Here is a 21,161-nt window from a genome sequence, read left to right as displayed (position 1 = left end):
TTCATGGGCGGTGTACCAACCGCGTTTGCAACTGACAAGTCGGTGACATAAATACACAACGGTCACCCTGGCGTATCACGAGTGGAGCTCGATATCTCAACAGACTTGGATAGTCTTTTGCGGTGTGGCCTTCTCCTTTGCATCGACTGCATAAGGGCTTGTAGTCCATAAACCTTCTAGGGTTTGGACATTTCGGTGAGATATGACCCTTTTCTCCACATTTCTAACACTCCACCTCTGATCTTTGGCCATCGCCAAATTGTCGTCCTCTATAACTCTGAGAGGGAAACCTTCTCAGACCAAAATTAGGACCAAATTCCCTAATCTTTGGTCCAATGTCTTGTGTTGTCATTTTGGATTCCAAAAAATTGAATCTTGCTTCTTCATCTTTATTTCTTCTATCATGCATCTCCTTTAGAGAGCAAATATCTTATGTATGGTTCTCCCTCAAACAGTATGAATAAAAGGCCCCAAGAATGGTTGGTTTTTGGGTACATTTAGTGGCTAAATGTATCGCTTGATTGTACTTTTCACACTATGTATATTAGAACACATCACATCTCTCCCACCTCCCACAGGAGTGGATATATTGGCGGTATTCACCTTCAGCGTCTGTAGCTGTTTTGTAATCACATCCATAAGCTCTTTCTTAATGCTTGTGACTGAATTGGATAGGTAGTCCTTCAGATTTTCACCTCTTGGATTACTTGTAGTCGCCATTGGGGGAAGTATTTGAGGCCGGTGCTATTGTGGTTGAACCATCATTTGAGGCACTGTTGTCTATGGTCATTGTGGATTAGGTGCACTGTACTGCTGCAGAGTTTGCATCTAAGGATAGGGGCAGGGAATTGTCCCTAGGACTACATTTGGTGGGAATGCCATTCCTGGCATGGGAGGAGGTAAGACTCCTCTTCCTATGGTCATTGACAACCTTTGTTATACCATCTTGCACCTTCCACTACAGCTTGCAGATTGACTTGGTCTTCTCAATTCCACAAACTTGCAAACTTTTGGTTGTAGGCCTCTAAGGAAAACTCCCTTTTGGATGCCTTCATCCAAATGATGGTTGGTCCATCTCTTCAGTATGGATTCCATTCATGAGACATATGATTCTACTCATTCACCAGAGGACTAACTAGGTTCATGAACTCCTCTCGCATCCGCTCTTCAAAACCTTCACACTTGAATTTTGTGAGGAAGGCCAACTTCATATCATCCCATGTGCCAAAAGTTCATGCTGCTTGTCTTTTATACCAATGAAACATCGCGCCTTTGAAAGTGGGGGGAAATATTGCTAACCAATGCTCGAGGGTTTTGGCATTGTTAGCCACATGTGCTACCATAAACTCTGCTACATGAAGATTAGGATCTTCATTGTAATGTCTCTTAAAGATGGGCAATGGGACTACATTTGCTCGCCTGTCATCAATATTTCTAGGACGGATCTGACTACGAAGGGGACCTTGAGTAACCATGGGGATTTCTGTAAAGAGTGCTTTTAGGGCGTCAAAGGAGGCTTCTGCTCTGCAAGCTCGTTCTCAACCTTGATTTTTTCCTTCTCTCTTCTCACGTACCTCTAGACTTGTTTTAGTGCTTGCCTCTTGATAGTGTTATTCATCAAGGAGTTGACTCCACCTAGTTGGTTCGTACTCATTAACAGAACAAAATCAAAGGGTCTTTAGTCTTTGGAGGACTCTCTTGCCAACATTTCTTCTACTTCCTACTTTTCTACGTCTCTAAATTCAGCTTTCAAACCACTACAGAGGAGAAGGTATTCCATTTTGAAAGTGTCAAAACTCATTCTTCTATGGATTGTTGTGGTCCTATTATCATAGTAATGCCAGCTTCTAATGGCTTCAATAGTGTATGTTGTGAAGAATACTCTATCAACCAACTTCTAGTGGGTTGCTAATTGGACAAAGAAGAGATTGTCAATGCACCGTGTGTCCCACATATCCTACTGTTGAGCATCCACGAACAAATTCCAATTCTTTTCTTTCTTGTTTTCGCGAACCTCCACTGACCACGGCTCTTGAAGCTTCTTTATAATCTCCCACTTGTTGATAATGTCTGAAAACTTCTCAATGAATGCCAAATGTCCCATGGATGATCATTCTCTCTGTTTGTGCACTTTAGTTTGCTCCCAAATAGTTTGCCACCAAGATGCACATCTCTGTTGCTCCAGTAGGAAGAGGAAATAGTCCACCGTATAGAGCATGCATCAAGATGGTGATATTCTTCCGCCATTGCGGAATGAAATTCTTGTAGAAAGTGGCTTTGGCAATGAATAACTCCAATTCTTCATTGGTTGAAGGAACTTTGCAAGCATCCATTGAATTATTCTCTTCTTGGTAATGTCATTTCCTTCATGTTCAGCCTCTTCTAATGCTTGTTGATGGCAGTTTTCCCCGGTAGCACACCAAAAACATGGAGCCCTAAGAGGAACACCAAGGAAATGAGGTTTCTACTACAAGAAAATATATCTTGCACTATCAACAACCATCTTTTTCATATTTGATATGGTCTCAACAAGGAAAACAACACTAGGAACAAGAAATCTTATGCAGCTTCATAGAAACAATTCTCCCACAGCTTTAACTTTAATAAAATCCATCATACTCTTCATAGTCTTCATAGAATTCATTGATAGACATGGAAAATAAAAAATAATACCCCAATTTGAATGGAAAGATATCACATATGAGTTATCTTCAAAGATTCCATAGCTTTCTCTCACAATCTCTCATAGATAGATACATTGTTTGGCATTGAATTGGCTCTCTCTCTCTCTCTCTCTCTCAATAGTACATTATCTCCTCACTAAAATACTCAATAATCCCTCACAATAATCCTTCTTTGTTTGTGGATGCCCCTCCCAAGAGGTGTGTTTGATATAAAAGGTCACCAGAGCCACTACAATGACTCTTCACAGCTCATCACTATCACTTCACTCAGTTTTCTCTTGAGTCTTCAACAGCTACTTCTTCCACTTCCTTGAGCTCTTTTGAACTTTCATTCACCTCTTTCCAAGGCTATAAAACCTTTCCATACTACATCCTCATCCAATAGAACACATATAGAGGCATATAGAACATAACAAAACAGGAAAAGAGGCTCTACAGAAGCTCAACAGAGGGTTTATAGAAGGTCAACAGAAAGCATAAGAACCACCTAACTCATACTAAAACCATTCCAAACTGTCAAAAACATTTCAATGAGCTTTCAAACAACCTCAAACTTCATCAATCATTACTCCATCCTTCTATACAGAAGAAAAACATAACAAAATAGAAGTTAAACAGAAGCTATTAGAACTAATTAGAACCTCAATAGAATTTATTAGAACATCAAAGGGCCTCATATCTCCACTATAAAACATTATGAGCTTCCAAAACATAATCAACCTCATCCACCAAAACACTCTGTTAAACACTTCCAAAACAACTAATCATCATTCAAAATCCATCAAAAATCAACCATTCAGGCCTAAAAAACAACAAAAATCAACGAAAAAACCAAGTCATTTCAGCATTCAACAAAAACCAAGTGAAATGGGCCATTGCCTCAATGAGGAAAGTCCCCATTTTGCATGGTAGTGACCCCTTTTCATCATCTATCTTGAATTTGGTGAGTTGCAATGTTGGGTGCCTTATTTCTAGGGAGGGTCACTACCACATGAAAAAGTACCTCCCTTAGAGAGGAAGGGCCAATATATTTCTTGCTACTAGTCAAGCCTCATTTCTAGGGAGGGTCACTACTACGCAAAAAAGCATCTTTCTCAGAGAGGAAGGGCCCCATATCACTTGGCGTCATTGAAGCCTCATATTTTTTCCTTTCTGTCGTAAAAATTTGAAGGAACTTCCTTTCCATATAGTGCGTGAAATTGTTTTTTGCCCATGCACCCTTCATGGAGGTTCTGAATATGTCTAGGGCCTTCTTAAAGGCTAGGATATCCTCAATGGACCAAGGTGCTTTATCACAATACAAAAACACTGTGTCCAATGTCTTCCAAACTTTGATATTCTTGTTCCTTGCTCTTCCATCATCCCCATGGTCTTTGACTATATTATGTAGCACTTTCCATTGGTTGTGATGAATGCAAGAAGAATCTTTTCCAAGCTTGCCATGAAGCCTAAAAACATTTTGGCCTTAACCCCACCTATTGAGGGTTTCTTGGGAACACTATTTTCATTTTTGGATCTTTGAGGATCTACCTCAATCACAACATTCCCCCCACGGAGACCAATGCCCCACCTATTGAGGGTTTCTTGGGAACACTATTTCCATTTGAGGATTTTTGAGGACCTAAATCACAACATTCCCCCCATGGAGACCAATGCTTGATAAAACCCTCTCACTAGCCCTGTGATAGCACCATCCCTGACCTTTTGGGGTTGTAATTCCCATGCAAATCCAATGTATAGATGCACAAATTCTCAACTATTTTGCACAAGGTATTCAATGTGCATATGTGGACATTTGTTAAAGGCATATCTAGAATGGATTGAAAGTTTGGATATTTGGTGTGTCTGTCGGATGCCTTGTTCTAACTAGCAATATTACACTCCTTGGCCATGGCCATGTCTATGTAGCAAATGCAAATACTCTTAGCAGTAGTATCTTTTGGCACATTATACATGCACTTTAGTTTCTTTAAATCTACGGCCATGTGCCACTCCACTTTATATTGTCCAAACCCTTGATGCTTAGTTCCACCCTTGATTGTTAACAACTTATCACCTCAAGTATAGAAGTTCGTTGAAGCACCCAATTCAACACATCAAAATCATTGTAGCAGCTTGTAATACAATCATCTACCACAAGATTTGGTTGAGAGAGAGCTTATAAAACAAGCTTCAAATGCCCTATAACCATATGAGGAATCACATATTGTATGTGCAGCATTGAACATACAACCATCAAGAGGCACATTTCTAATAGCGACACGTGTTGAGGGTTGAGATGACTTGATTGTTTGGTTGATTTTTGTTGTTTTTGTGGACTAAATGGTTGATTTTTGATGGATTTTGTATGATGATTAGTTGTTTTGGAAGTGTTTGGGAGTGTTTTGGATGAGGTTCATTAGGCTTTGGAAGCTCATGATGTTTTATAGTGGAGATATGATGTTCTGACATGTTTTGTTGATGTCTTGATAGTGTCAGATTGGTTCTGTTTGAGTCTATTAACCTTCTATTTTGCTCTATTTTTCTTATGTATGAGGGGTTAGAATAATGATCGATGAAGTTTGAGATTTTTTGGAATCTTGTTGATTGATTCTTTATTTTTTTGAGTGATTTAAGTGAGCTCAAGGCTTTCTGATGACCTTCTGTGTTGTACGGTATTGTAAACCCACTGTTGAGCTTTTGTGGGGCTTTTGTAGAGCCTCTGTCTCTATTCTGTTATATTTTGTACACATTTGTAAGTGTGATGATGGATGAATGTGTAGCTTGGGGAAGTTTTCCAATCTTGGAAAGAGATGAATATAGCTCGAAGAAGTTGAAGAAGTAGTTGCTGAAGACTTGAAGTAAAGACTAAAGTGACAGTGATAATGTTAAGCAACTTTAGTTACCAGGACTACTACAGTGTACTTGAAGTAAAGACTAAAGTGTACACTGTAGTAGTCCTGGTGACCTTTCATATCATACATATCTCTTGGGGGAGGTATCCACGACCAAGGAGGGTTTATGCATGATTATTATTCATGATCTCAATGTATAATTGAGAGAGATCATGTATGAGAAAGAGTGTGTGTGTGAGATAGCCAAATCTATGAAAAACAATGTATCTATGAGTGAGAGATTGTGAGAGAAAGCAATGGAACTTTTGAAGAAGAATATTATGTGATAATTTCCATTCAAAATGGTGTATTCTCTTATTTCTTAGTGGTACCTTGATGAATTCTATGAAGAATATGAAAAGCATAATCAATTTTGTTCAAGATAAAGCCATGGGAGAATTGTTTCTATGAAGCTACGTGAAGATTTCTTGTTCATGGTATTGTTTTCTTTGTTGTGGACATACCAAATATAATAAATATATTTTTTGATGATACAAGATAGATTTTCTTGCAGTAGAATCCCCATTTTCTTGGTGTTCCTCTTGGGGCTCCATGTTTTTGGTGCGCAACTAGGAAATACTGCCATCAGTATCAGAAGAGGCTGAAAATGAAGGAAATGGTATTGTCAATCGCAATGGATGCTTGCAAAGTTCCTTCTACCACTAAATAATTGGAGATTCTCATTGCCAAAGCCACTATCTACAAGAAGTTCATCCCACAATGGCGGAAACATATTACCATCGTGATGCAGGCTTTATGTGGTGGACTATTTTCTCTCCTTGTTGAAGCAATAGATACGTGCATCTTGGTGGCATATTTTTTGGGAGCAAACTAAAGTGTAGAAACAGAGAGAATGATCATCCATGGGAGATTTAGTATTCATTGAGAAGTTTCAAGACATCATAAAGTGAGAAATCTTGAAGAAGCTTCAAGAGTCATGATCAGTGGAAGTTCACAAGAACAAGAAGGAAAAGAGTTGGAATCTTTTTGTGGATGCTCAAAAGCAACCCATTGGAAGTTGATAGATAGAGTATTCTTCACAACTTACACTATTGAAACCATCAAAAGAAGTTGGCATTACTATGATGATGGCACAACAACGATCCCAGAAGAATGAGTTTTGATACCTTCAGAATCGAATACTTTTCCCTCTATAGCGGTCTGAAAGATGAATTCAAAGACATTCAAAAGAAGGAAGTTGAAGAAATGTTGGCAAGAGAGTCCTCCAAGGACTGAAGTCCCCTCTAATTTTGTTCTATGGAGTACAGGAAAATTGGGTGGAGATAACTCCCTAATGAATGACGCGATCAAGAGGCAAGCACTAGAACGAGTCGAGAGGTATGTAAGAGAGAGAAGGCAAAAACAAAGCCGAGAATGAGCTAGCAGAAGAACCCTCCTTTGACGCCCTAGTAGCACTCTTTATAAAATTCTCCATGGCAATTCAAGGTTCCCTTCCTAGTCAGATCTGTCCTAGAAATATTGATGATAGGCCAATGAATGTAGTCTCGTTGCCCATCTTTAAGGAATAGTACAATGAAGACCCTGATCTTCATGTAGTAGAGTTCACGGTAGCATGTGTGGCTAACAATGCCAGAACCCTTGAGCATTGGTTAGCAATATTTCCTGCCACTTTTAAAGGCACAGTGTTTCAATGGTATAAGAGACAAGCAGTAAAAAATTTTGGCACATGGGATGACTTGAAGTTGGTCTTCCTCACTAAATTCAAGCGTGAAGGTTTTGAAGAGCGAATGTGAGAGGAGTTCATGAACCTAAGTCAGTCCTCTAGTGAACGGGTGGAATCATATGTATCTAGAATGGAATCCATATTGAAAAGATGGACCAACCATCATTTGGATGAAGGCATCCAGAAGGGAGTTTTCCTTAGAGACCTACAACTAGAAGTTTGAAAGTTTGTGGAATTGAGAGGAACAATCAATCTGCAAGCTACAGTGGAAGGTGCAAGACTGAAGTTGAAGCAAGGCTGTTGATGAACTCAGGAAGAGGAGTCCTACCTCCTCCTATGCCAGGAATGGCATGCCTACCAAATGTAGTCCCAATAATAGTTTCCTACTCTTACCTTAGATGCAAACAATGTTGTAGTATAGTGCACCGAATCCACAATGCCTCTGCAGAGACGACAATATCTCAAATGATGGTTCAACCACAACAAAAATGACCTCAAACAGTTCCCCCAATAGCGACTCAACAACACTAGAACCCTACCAATTGGAACTGACAACCCTCAGTCTCAACACGAGCTCTAAATCAGAACTAGAATAGAGGGCCCTCTAGATCAACCCAACTAGTATATGCAGTAATTATAGAGGCTTCACAAAACCTATTGTAAGTACTCTAGGAGGTGAAAAATTGAAGGACTACCTGTCCAATTCAATTGCAAGTATCAAGAAGGAGTTTATGGATGTGATTACAGAATAGCTATAGACACTAAAGGTGAATACTTCCAACATATCCACTCCTATAGGAGGTGGAAGAGATGTGATGCAGTCTAAACTTGGTGTGGAAAGTGCCATCAAGTAGGACATTTAGCCATTGAATGTACTCAAAAACCAACTATTCTTGGAGCCTTCTCATACTATTTGAGGAAGAACCATATGTAGGATATTTGCTCTCTGAAGGAGATGCATGAAAGAAGAAAGAAAGATGAAGAAGTAAGATTCAACTTGCTGGAGTCTAAAATGACAATGCAAGACATTGGACCAAAGCCTAGGGAGTTTGGTCCTAATTTTGGCCCAAGGAGGTTTCCCTCTCAAAGTTACAAAGGACAACAGTTTGGCAGTGGCCAGAGATCAAAGGTGGAGTGTTACATATGTTGAGAAAAGGGACATATCTCACCCAATTGTCCAAACTGTAGAAGGTCCATGGGCTACAAACCCTTATGCAGTCAATGCAAAGGAGAAGGCCACATTGCAAAAATCTGCCCAACTCATGTAAAAGCTACTACCAACACTCGACAGAAGATCCAAGAACATGCTTCCAATTTGGTGGAACTAAAGGATTCTGCAATAATGCGTGCAAAGAAAAGAGAAACCACGGTTCCAAAGGAGTTCAATCCCTTTTCTAAGACAGTGAAGTTCAACCTTCCTAGGGAGAAACATAACAATGCAATACAAAAAAATGTAGTTTGGAGCCCTCCAGAGTAGCATAGAGAGCTACAGAGACAGTTACAAAGATAGGATGCTGAAGTACCCCTAGAAGTAGAAGAAATGTAGAGGTTGCTGCTCCTGGAAGAAAAAGAGAAGATAAAAGTGGGCATGGCCCCATTCTCTAGCTGATTGGAAAAGCTCGTAGTTCCTATCAAATAATATGACTTGGTCAAAGACCTAGACACCTTTAAATCTAGCCTAACATTCCGACAATTTCTAACGTTATCTCCTAGTTGCCAAATGAAATTCAAAAGCATATTGACAAGAAGAAGAGGCCTAAGGATTACTCCCTCAACAGCAACCAAGCCTAACAAATCCCCAGAGCTTGTGAAATAAGTGGATGTAGCTAACGCTTTCTTAGATCTAGGTACCCCAGAGATTGACGTGTGGATTGAAGGATGCTTTATTGTAGATGCATTGATTGATGGAGGTTCATCCATGAACATAATGATGGATGTGACAAATGAAGGATCTAGGCTATGTAGGCTTGCAAGGAATGCAACCTACATAGTGGCTTATTAGATTGTCAAACCAAAGCAGAATTAAGCCTTTGGACATTCTCCTATCATATGTGAAGAAAACCCTTGCAGGAAGGGATTATTGGCTGACATATTTGGTGGTCAAACCAAATTTCTACGGGACCTGACATCCTCTACTACCTGCTAGGAAGACCATGGCTTTTTGAAGTAAGGGCATGAAAAGAGTGGTTCAAAAAGGAATGTTAACCCTAGGTAGAGGACCCAACAAAGTGGTGTTGAAGTTGTATAGATCACAAAAAGGCAATGTATCCACTTTCATTGAAGTCGTCACAGACTCTTCTAACAAAGTAATAGATGGCACATCAAGAGATGAAGAAGCCGTCAAACAAATCTTTCTTAAGAAAATAGAGGCACAATCCTTGACGATAGGTGTTGTAAGACCATTTCCAAAATAAGTAATTTTTTTGTCAATGCATGAATATCTCCTGCTCGAACTTGAATTGACTTTTGAAATCACCTCTGATAGTGAGATAGAAGCATAGATGTATTGTTCTCCCTGTTATATGGCCGTCAGAGCCAGAGATAGACCTACAGAGATAGAAGCGGAGGCAGAGGACATAACAAAGAGTGTATTCTTCTCTTACAGAGCCCCCATAGAGGTAGAAACAGAGTCTGAAGAGGACAAAGATGACGGTGAAGAAGAAGACTATGAAAGCAAGCTAGAAGAATCTATCTTGCTTGCAAAAGACATAGATGAGGAAGAAGTTTTGAAAGTTCCAAAAGGCTCAAAAGCAAGAAATCCCATATTGCTAGACAGAATGACTCTAGTACCTTTTGGATTGACTAATGAGTCATATCATGTGAAACATAGGTGATAGGAGACACAATTCCTTTCTTATGCAAAGATATCCAGAGTTCTATTAAACTCTTGGTTATTGCCTATATCCAACAGCTTTATTCTTCTTATTATGAAGAAGTTCAATAGAACAAAGAAGAGTTACATAAAGCAAATAATGAGTTAGCTTCTACTCAAGAAAGATTTTCTAATCTTTGTACCTAGATGGAGCAGGAAACTAAGATCATTGATGCTTAGAAAGTGGAGATTTCTAGTTTGCAAACTTAGTTGGTTGACACTAAATCCCAAGTGGTTACTGTGATTGAGGAGCATGATAGATTGTTGCAAGAGTCTCCATAGCTTAAAGCTTTGATAGCTGCCCAGACAGAAGAGCTTAAATTAGCTAATACCACCCTAGAATAGAGCAACACTCAGATTCAACAACTTAAAGTCCTAATGCATAGCCAAATCCTTCCTTATCTCCCATGTGGATTTTGCGATCCTTCAAAGGAATGCTACTTTATGCGCCTTATTCCAAGCCAAGGTGGACAAAACTTCAGTCCAAAATGGATTCATTGTGTCTTCATTTGAGTAGTTTCAAGAGATTGTTCCTCCAGACCAGTCTTTCTTTGTTCATTATCAACAGAGCAACAAAAGATGGCATTCTATATCAAGCTTTCAACGATGGATTTGGCTCTACCAGAGGATGGTTGGAGTGAAGCTTGGTCTGCTGATTTGTTGACTGAAGTGGCTAGAATGGTTTTTTCGTACTCTGTGACTACAGATACTATCTTGATGTCTTATATGTACTTGAGAGGTGATTTATTAATCCCAGATGATGAAGATTTGACTTGGTATGTAGGGGATGTGGTATTACAAGCTACATTGTATGTCAGATATTTGGAGTTGCATATTGATCAAATGTTCCAAGCCTATTCTTCTAAAGTGGTTGATTGCCTTGAAACCTCTTAACATACAATGATTGAATCTGTGATCTTGAATCAAAGACAAACCAAAGCCTCTATTCATGTGCAAAACACTAACCAACCCACCTTTCAAAACAACCTCATTTTGATTCATATTTCTTTGATGCTTAGCATTGTCAATCCGTCCATCAATTCCTAGTTTATCTTATTATTAGTAAGCAAATGGCCCATAGATATGATGCTTATCTTTCCCTTTATAAATCTAACTCAAAAATTATTTTACCTCTTCTTTTTCAATCCCAAGGTGCTCCTCAAATTCCTATTTTCACTTAGTGTTCTTTTATTGAGGATCGAATATTTTCTCCTCCTCTGTCTTGTCCTTCCCCGTCTATAAATATTCGTTCCACTTTTCCAGCCTATTTATTAATATCCTTTTTAACAAATTCTCCTAAGTTCTCAGCTAATCTATCTTTAGCTCATTCTTACTTTTATGATTTTTCTTACATATCCCTTCATTCTCTTTCATTGGTTCCTCTTCCCTCTCCTACTACTTCCATCCCTCATCCCCCTCTGTTGGTTAGTGGATATGCAATCTTTGGTGAGAAGATTCCTAGAAGACGAGGATGGAGTGCATGAGATTCACTTATATAGGACCTCGGATCAATTGGCCATTGATTCCAAGTGAATGGGATGACTGCTAGTCAAGCTTTTCAGAAATATCTTTATTTTTCTCAGCAACATTCATAGTCTTTAGATCCTTCAGTGAGATTGACTGCTCACTTAACTTGGTATCTAGCGTATATGCATAGGCATTCGCATAATAATCAGAAGTCGATACCAAAGCTGTGCATGAATGTGAATATGACTATTGATTCCCAATACTTGGATATCTTATACTTTCATGCTCTCTATTTGCCTAGTAGATATCTTGTCTTGGTGTGGAGAGAATGTATTGTTTGCAATTTTTCCAAAATCCTCCCAAGACTTTTGTAGACAAATCTTTGTCTATGGATCACTTCCATAATCACCAAGCCTTCAAGAGAGATCATCTTCATTGATACCCATTGATTTAATTCTTGATGATTCATAATGATATCTCTTTTGGAGGTGCCACTTAGATAGTTGTTTTGTGTTAAGTGTGTGTGTGTGTGTGTGTGATGGTTATTTCATTTTATGATGATGGGATTGTGGTGTTTGGAAATTCAAGAAGTTATATTTTTGAAGATTCGTGGTGATGATGATGCTAAATGGATAGGTCAAGATACAAAGATGCAAAACCTCTTATATCCTTTACAAGTTTGTCATGCTTTTATCTTTCTAAGTTGTGATAATGGATAAAGGTATTTTCCTCTCGTTGCAATTCTTTATTAGATATAGGTTATAAGTTGGGGTCGTGCTTAGATGATGTTTATTGAATATACTAAAGAAGATCAAGATGAGCTATATTTTTAACTTCTATTCTCTTTTTTCTAGGTCGCGAGGATGCTCCCTGATTAAGTGTGGGAATATGTTGAGGGTTGAAAGGAGTCGATTTTTGGTTGATTTTTGTTGTTTTTGTGGACTGAATGGTTGATTTTTGATGAAATTTTTATGATGATTAGTTGTTTTAGAATTGTTTGGGAGTGTTTTGGATGAGGTTCATTAGGTTTTGGAAGCTCATGATGTTTATAGTGGAGATATGATGTTGTGACATGTTCTATTGATGTCCTAATAGTGCCCGAGGGGTTCACTATAAATGTTGTATGGTATCACGTGAGTGTAAGGGAGGGGGATTTTTGGAAGGGGACACTTAAGCGTATACATTAGAGGTAGACCCCTCTTAATTTCCTATATTGAACATAAATTTAAGGAGGGGATAGAGGGAAAAAAGGAGGGGATGAATTTGATCACCTCTCTCCATAGATTGGTTTCTCCATGGCATACAAGAGACCTTGACAAGTAAGGTTAAAACCCTAAACCCTCACATAGTAGGGTTATTGAATTAATCATAGTGTGGGAGGGGGGAGTTGGGACTATCCCATGTTTTTGATAGAGATATTCAACTCCCCTTCTTCCAAAGAGAGCTTGGTGTCCGCTTGGTGTAGTCACTTTAAGTATAAAGGGGTTCAATTCCCCTGCTCTCTCTCCTCATGTGGTAAGGGGGCACGGGCACTCAAAAACATTGTGACACATACTTTGATGGTATCCAAGTGCCACTACATAAATCAGTTTGTGATATGACCATTTTGATACTTTTAATTGCTTAGGACAATTCCAACTTTTAAAAAGAAAGTTAGTATATGTTCTATGAAGACTTACATTTAAGAAAGGGGATACATAAAAAGTCATACATGTATATATCTCATAAGCTTAAATAGGGGGATATATTAGTCTTACAAGGTTCATAAATAGGGGTTTTTTTAGACGTCCTTGCACACAAGTGACATGTCTTCTTTATTATGAGTGAACTCCCCGTGTAATAGTGTTTGATTGGTTCTATTTGAGTCTATTGACCTTCTATTTTGCTATGTTTTTCTTCTGTATGAGGGTTTAGAATAATGTTTTTTAATGAATTTTGAGAGCGTTTGGAAGCTTGTTGATTGACTCTTATTGTTTTTTAGTGATTTAAGTGAGCTCAAGGATTTTTAATGACCTTCTATATGGTATTGTAAACCCTATGTTGAGCTTCAGAGCCTCTATCTCTATTCTGTTATATTCTATACACCTATGTAAGTGTGATGATGGATGAATTGTAGCTTGGGTAATTCTTCCAATCTTGGAAAGAGATGAATATAAGTTCAAAATAGCTAGAAGAAGCAGTTGTTGAAGACTTGAAGTAAAGAGTGAAGTGACATTGACACTATTGAGCTCTTAAGGGACACTCAAATAGGGGTTATGAATTATTATTCTTCATTATATCAATGTACAATTGAGAGAGACCATATGTGAGAGAGATAGCCAAATCTATGAAAACAATGTATCTATGAGTGAGAGATTGTGAGAGAAAGCAATGAAACTTTTGAAGAAGAATATTATGTGATGGTTTTCATTCAAAGTGGTGTATTATCTTGTGTCTTTGTGGTACCTTGATAAATTCTATGAAGAATATGAAGAGCATAATCAATTTTGTTCAAGTTAAAGATGTGAGAGAATTGTTTCTATGAAGCTGTGTGAAGATTTCTTGTCCTTGGTGTTCTTTTCTTTGTTGTTGTGGATATACCAAATATGAGAAATATATTTTTTGATGATGCAAGATATATTTTCTTGCAGTAGAATTTCCATTTTCTTGGTGTTTCTCTTAGGGATTCAATAGGAAATCCATGCAATGCTGGAGTCAGGAGGCATCAATGTCAAGGTTTTAGGTGATAGCACGGAGTACCCCAAGCAGAGGAGGAGATATATAGAAAAAATCATGAGTTGATATGGATTATTTCAAGAGATCCAAGAACTCCAAGAGCAAATAGGGTGCTGCTAGCCATGGCAGACAAGAGGTAGAGGGTGTAAAGTGAGAGATGGAATCATTAGCTGTGGACTTGAGCTAGATAGAGGCAAAGAGGAGCTGAGAGAAGAGTTTGTAGAGCTAATCCATGCTCACCATGGCTTTGATACCATGTTGAGAAACATGGATCTAGAGCATGGTTATGTCAAGATTGTGGGAGAGAAGGAAGGAGTCTCACTTGAAGCTTTGTTGCTTGCACAATGGGGGAATACACACAAGGGTGGAGGCTGAAAACAGTTTTCCTCTTCTTAGTTGTGGAAGCCAAAAGAACTCTAGTACAAAGAAATAGAAGAACCCTATATATGGATCTCAAACCAAACTCAACTAACTATGGTGGCATACTAATTGAGCCATGAACTAGAGTAGATAAGGATAGCTATCATGTAGCTATTATTCATGGGCGGTGTACCAACCGCATTTGCAACTGATAAGTCAGTGACATAAATACACAACGGTCACCCTGGCGTATCACGAGTGGAGCTCGATATCTCAACACTCCCCCTCGAGCTCAATCCCAATTCCTGCACACCAAGCAGGTCTTTGAACTTGCGCAGCTTCTCTGCGCCCAATGCCTTCGTGAATATGTCAGCTACCTGATCCTCTTTGCTGACATAAACTAGATCAATAAGACCTAGTAAAACCCTCTCTCGCACATAGTGATAATGCACCTCAATGTGCTTTGTTCTAGCATGATAGACTGGGTTATTTGCCAAGTGTATACTACTCATTTGTCACAATAAATGACAACTGGCCCATATCATAAAGTAGCTTATGCAACCAAGCTACCTCACATGCAGCCATTGCTGCACCCCTGTACTCAGCATCTGTGCTCGACAAGGCAACTGTAGGCTGTCTCTTGCTGCTCCAAGTGACTACAACACTCCCAAAAGAGAACACATATCCACTGGTAGATCGTTTATTAGAAATACTACCAGCCCAATCAGCATCAGTGTATCCATGCAACTGTATCTGAACCCCAGTCTCATAAAATAGTCCATACTACAATGTGGACTTCACATACCTGAGTATGCGTCTAGCCGTATCCAAATGTGGTTTCCTTGGAGCCTGCATAAACTGACTTACCAATCCAACAACATAGCTCAAATCTGGCCTAATAATAGTCATATAAATCAAACTTCCTACTATGCGTCTGTACATAGTAGGGTCTTCTAGAAGCTCACCTGCATCTGTGCTCAGCTTCACATTCCGCTCCAAAGGAACTCAAATAGGCTTACAGCCTGTCATCCCATATTTGGACAGCATGTCCAATCCATACTGCCTCTGCAAGAGTTGTATCCCACTTGGTGATCTAATCACCTCAATGCCCCAGAAATAACGCAGCTCTCCCAAATCCTTCATCTCAAACTTCTGCTTCAATAACATTTTCACATGAAGGATATTTTCATCACTGTCACCTGTCATAATCAAATCATCAACATAAATGACAAGTAGCATAATACCTTTCTCTGTTTTTCTCACATCAAGTGAGAAATCTGCCTTGGAAATCTGAAAGCCAATAGTGACAAGATAATGTCCTATCTTGTCAGACCATGCTCTAGGTGCTTGCTTCAAGCCATACAAGGCTTTCTTCAACCTGCAAACAAACTCAGGATGAACAGCATGCACATAACCTGGTGGCTGCTCCATATAGATCTCTTCTTGCAAATCACCATGCAAGAAGGCATTCTTTACATCCATCTGATGTAAAGACCATCCCTTTGATGCAGCCATAGTAATGACTGCTCTTACGGTTGCCATCCTTGCAACCGGACTGAATGTTTCTTCATAGTCAATGCCATATGTTTGTGCATACCCCTTGACTACTAATCTTGCCTTGTATCTGTTCACAGAACCATCTGCATTGTGCTTCACCTTATAAACCCACTTACAGCCAATTGCATTTTTACCTTTAGGCAAAGGTACCAATTCCCATGTAGCATTTGCTTCCAAGGCATCCATTTCTTCATCCATGGCTTTCTCCCATTTTTCTTTTCCCATGGATTGCTCAAAAGAAGTGGGTTCTAGTTCCTGTATCACTTTGACCATATATGCATAGTGAATGGCTGTAAATCCATCATATTTCAGCATATCCACAGGATACCTAGCTCTCATAGACCTGCGCAAAGTAGGTTCACTCCCAGGTGCTCTCAAAACATCCCTGGTCTTCCTTACTCCAGGTGTAACAATAGAAGGAATACCCAACTCATCATCAATGCTCTGTTCTGAGCCACTGGATTCACCATCCACATAAGAGTGACCTGCATTCACATCAAACATGGGCTGATCAACCTTCTCTTTTCCTTTTCGTGATACCTGCATACCACTATCTGCATTACTTTGAGAAGATTCTCCTGATCTCAATCTGCCTGTCCATGGCGAAGAATGTGAACCACTGCTAGAGGACGCTCCAGGTCCACTAATATTTTGTGACTACTGCTGTGAATTCTGTGCAGCATTACCATTTTGTGCATCTACATCATCAATCACATTTACTGGTTTATACCAGCTACTCATCTCATCAAAAACAACATCTCTGCTCACTGTAAACTTACGAGTAGAAGGGTTATAGCATCATACCCTTTTTGCTGCAGAGAGTAACCAATAAAGATGCACTTCTCAGCTTTTGGATCCAACTTGGATCTCAACTCATCTGGCACATGTACATAGGCAATGCAACCAAAAATTTTCAAATGAGAAATATCTGGTTTCCTACCAGTATACCTCTCCTCTAGAGTCATTCCATGTATTGCTGCAGTGGGAGTTCTGTTCATTATGTAGACTGCTGTAGCAACTGCTTCAGCCCAATAAAAATTAGGCAAGTCTTTTTCATTGAGCATGGCACAAGATACCTCTCCAATATGCCTGCTTTTCCTTTATGCAATTCCATTTTGTTGTGGGGTATGACTGCATGAATATTGCTGCTTTATGCCATGCTCCTGCAGGAACCTTGCAAACTCATTTGAGAGGTACTCTCCCCCTCCATCTGACCTTAGGCATTTTATTTGCAGACCTGTTTCTTTTTCAACCATAGCTTTAAGGGTTTTGAAATGCCCAAAAACTTCACTTTTCTTTTTCATAAAATACACCCAAAATTTTCTGCTATAGTCATCAATAAAAGTGACAAAATAATGATAGCCTCCAAGAGATGCAGCTTTAGTAGTCCACACATCAGAGTGGATTAATTCCAATGGCTTCTCACTCTCTTGCACATGTCTAGGAAATGGTTTCCTTGCCTGTTTTCCAAACTGACAGGTTTCACATACCTTATGCATTTCTGCAACCTTGAATTTAGGCAAACCTGCAACAATATTTTGGGCCTGCATTGATTTAAGTCGCTGTACATTAACATGACCAATGCGTTTATGCCAGATATCAATATCTGCAACTACACCGGTCCCATGTGCAAACATCGCTGCACTCAATTCAGACATGTCTGCATCCAATGTAAACATTCTGCCCTTCTTCTTTCCTTTTGCTATCAAGCGACCTTTATTTTTCATATCCTAAACAAAGCATCCATGAGGATTAAATCTGACCTGCAAGCCCTGCTCAACCATTTGACCAACAGAAACCAGATTCTTGGTGATATTCGGGACATGAAATACATCGGACATGTATTTATTTTTCCCATCTTGCATAGACAAAGGAATTTTTCCAATCTGCACAATAGGATGTGCAGTATCATCACCAGTCTCCACAAATCCTGGTTTTTCCATTTTTCTTGCATCCTCCATCCATTCTGCATGACCTGTCATGTGGTTTGATGCACCTGAGTCAACATACCATACATCATTGCTTTCTTCTGCACTTGTCACAGAATTGTTCATGTGCTGCACCATAAATAAGTGCTCATTTCTGTCATCACCTTGTCTACTAGAAGATGCATAGTTCCCTTGTTGCAGTTTTCCATTCATGATGTCATTCTGCTTTTTATAGCAGTCTTTAGCCATATGACCCGTTTTACCACAGTAGTAGCATTCAACATTACTGTTTACATTTTGGCCTCCTTCCCATCCACCACGACCTCTTTGGCTCCCCCTACCTCTAGAGTTACCACATCCTCCTCCGTAGGATTGGTTTTCTTGAGTTTGCTGCATATTCTGATTTCTACCATGGCCTCCATATCGGCCTCCTCTACCTCTGCCTCTGCCTCTTCCAGCATTTGAGTAGAAGACAGCTTCTTTTGAAGTTCCTCCTGAAGAAGATGCACCACCATTTCTCTGCTCCTCAAAAATTAGAAGAGCAATCAACTCCTCAAAATCAAGAAATCTTTCACGGACGGAAATGGATGTTCGGAACCGTGCATAATCCTTTCCTAGACCATTCAAGGTCACAGAAACTAAATCATCATCTTCCACTGGCGACCCAATGGAAGCAAGTGCATCTACAATCTTCTTCACCTTCATGTGGTAGTCATTGATGCTCATATTTTCTCTTTGCACATTATGCAACTCTTGCTTGAGTTGCATTTTCCTGGCTTGCGTATTTGTGCTATACATTTTTGACAAAGTATCCCATGCCTCCTTTGGCGTACTTGCATCTTGAATATGCACAATCATAGAGTCTGAAATGCTGATAGACAGCCAGTACATAACTTTCCTGGCTCTCTCATGCCATGCTTTAAATGCTTGCATTTGCTGTTGATTGGGAACATCAGGAAGAACTGGTTCTTCTTCATTTCTTGCAACAAATTCCCAATATCCTTTTCCCATAAGGAAATTCGTCATTCTAAACTTCCATGCTTGGAAGTTGTTCTTGTCAAGCTTTTCAGTGACAATCTGTGAGAGAGAATCAGGTGCCATTACAGAACACTGCAAAAAATTCTGTCACTGCAAAGAACACAGCTTCAGCCTCACAAAGGCAAATCTGCAAAACTGACGAAAGTGGTATTTGACCACACAGTCACTTCCTAGTGACGATTTTGCATCAATAGGCAACAGGGATGATTCTGTAACTCCCAATGTCTTTGCGCACAAGCATACGATGTAATTTCTACAGTAACTTTTCACCAACCTGTAGAACAGTGGCTACACAGCATAAAACTAGGCCTTTTCCTAAGTGCGTGCAGAAAACTTCCGCCTCCAAAACAGGCCCCAAAATGGCCTCAAATAAAAAAAACAAGGTCACCGAGGGCTAAAGCCCTCACCCGCAGCATATACTGCCCTCTTACTTCACCGCGAAGGGCGTCTCAACCTGAGACAATGCACTCCTGCACTTTCCGACTGTGCTACCTGTGCAGAGATCTGCTCCCAAAACAGAAAATGAAAGCAACACTGCTCCTCTTACTAGAACACCGCGAGCTTGGCTTGCTTTCTTGAGCTCCTTACCACGAACAAGGCTCTGATACCATGTCAAGATTGTGGGAGAGAAGGAAGGAGTCTCACTTGAAGCTTTCTTGCTTGCACAATGGGGGAATACACATAAGGGTGGAGGCTAAAAACAGTTTTCCTCTTCTTAGTTGTGGAAGCCAAAAGAACTCTAGTACAAAGAAATAGAAGAACCCTATATATGGGTCTCAAACCAAACTCAACAAACTAAGGTGGCATACTAACTGAGCCACGAACTAGAGTAGATAAGGATAGCTATCATGTAGCTATTATGCATGGGCCGTGTACCAACCGTGTTTGCAACTGACAAGTCGGTGACATAAATACACAACGGTCACCCTGGCGTATCACGAGTGGAGCTCGATATCTCAACAGGCTATGCTATAGAGATTGAAGCTCGTGAACAAAAAGCATGTGGATATGGATTAGACAAGGATGAGAGTTGAGACTAACCACAATCTTGAGATAACAAAGAGACAAGAGTGAAAGGACAACGTACAATAGCATTGCATTGAAAATGATAGTCAAGTATATAGCTTTATAGTTCCATGATAGTAGCACTCTTTCTCACTATGCCTATGGGATTTATGCACCATTTCCTAGTTGCTTGCATTTCCCTTGCCCAAATACTCCATGTAAAAAGGCATACAAATGGGTGTGATGCCTAAATCTCGACACTCCTCCAATTGTTTTATCATTGTAGCGCTCTCATGGAGTAACCTTTGGTTTTGTAGCTTCAAAATGTTTGAATGGCATGGTAGATTATGTATATAAACTAGAAACCCTTGGCTACCATATTAAACAAACCTCAGCAAAATGAGAAACACATGAGAATGGAGGGATGATTCTCCCATTGTGGGATCCATAGGATACAACTTTCCATTAGTCCATAGATCAATATTTTTTCTACCCTATGATCAAAATGGCTCTACCATACTTGGTGTGTTAACAAACACCTAATTTCTCTTGTAAATGGGTTCATACTTATCTTTCAAATCAATACGAAGATGGTATAGACGTTTATGGCCACCCATGTTTGCAATAGAGTTCCAAACAATGATCCACACTTACAATGGTGATGTGGTTTTGAGTCCTAAAAAATAAACATTTGAAAATGGAGAGGGAAGATTTTGAGAGAGTCATTGTAGGGTAGTTTCTATGCATTGGTGAGACATTGAAGATGGTACATATGACATCTTTGAAGTTTGTCACATCAATGAATGATAGTAAATAAAAGTACTAGGTTGAAAGAATGGTTTGGTGGCATAAAACCAATTTTTAGTCACTTGATGATTGTACCTTTGGTGAATCTCGATCCACACACCAACCACTATGCTAAGATCCCATTGGCTACTAGAAGGATTTAAAAGAAAATAAATGGAAGGATTAAAATAT

Source organism: Lygodium microphyllum, chromosome 30 (assembly GCF_053477565.2).
Source record: "Lygodium microphyllum isolate KBCC chromosome 30, Lygodium_microphyllum_v1.1.10, whole genome shotgun sequence".
In the NCBI taxonomy this organism is placed as follows: domain Eukaryota; kingdom Viridiplantae; phylum Streptophyta; class Polypodiopsida; order Schizaeales; family Lygodiaceae; genus Lygodium; species Lygodium microphyllum.
Note: the sequence above shows the minus strand (reverse complement) of the source record.